At 33.9% G+C, this 640-nt stretch overlaps 1 protein-coding gene across 1 annotated transcript in view; it reads right to left on the minus strand.

Moving 5' to 3' along the window:
• LOC107707012 (retinoic acid receptor gamma-A-like) overlaps positions 1-640 on the minus strand; it is a 27,098-nt gene that overhangs the window by 18,880 nt on the left and 7,578 nt on the right. The window lies entirely within an intron of this gene.

Genomic DNA, 640 nt, shown 5'->3' on the forward strand with positions numbered 1-640 from the left:
AGCCCCCCTCCTCATCGCTTAACACACTCAAAGAGGAAAACACCGTGGCAGGTGTCGATTTAAAAGTATGCACATTTCTACGTCACTTGTAAATGAAATTCATCTCCAATCCTTCTTCTATAGTTTCAGGTTTATCCATAGTTATTAGAATGCTAGAAAACAGCTGCTTTTCCAAGTAAAACCCGCCAAATAACGTAGTTACGTTATGCTTAATATTCAGAGGGTGGGGAGATGGGGGATTCCCCCGCTCTATATGTCTCTGCATCGACTGAATGATTTTTTTTGTTTGTTTGTTTTGTTCGGGTGACACTAATCCAATAATAGACCATAAAAATACCAAAAAATAATAATATTTTTAAAATATTGCCAAGTAACGTTGCAAACAACAAAATCAGAGAAGGACTTTAACTGTAAGCGACACAAGCATACAGAATACAAAGATATTGTTTTCTCTTTTTTCCTGATGTTTATTATTATTTAAAATTTGATATACATTTTTATTAAAGGGATGGTTGACTTTTTTTTTTTTCTAGGCTTGATTGTGTATATAGGGTGCAGTCTAACATGTGTTCATGCTTCGTTTAAAAAAAACAAAAACATTATTTGGTGTATTTGGTGTAATGCAATGTGTTTATGCGGT

Source organism: Sinocyclocheilus rhinocerous, unplaced genomic scaffold (assembly GCF_001515625.1).
Source record: "Sinocyclocheilus rhinocerous isolate Xijiao unplaced genomic scaffold, SAMN03320098_v1.1 scaffold714, whole genome shotgun sequence".
In the NCBI taxonomy this organism is placed as follows: domain Eukaryota; kingdom Metazoa; phylum Chordata; class Actinopteri; order Cypriniformes; family Cyprinidae; genus Sinocyclocheilus; species Sinocyclocheilus rhinocerous.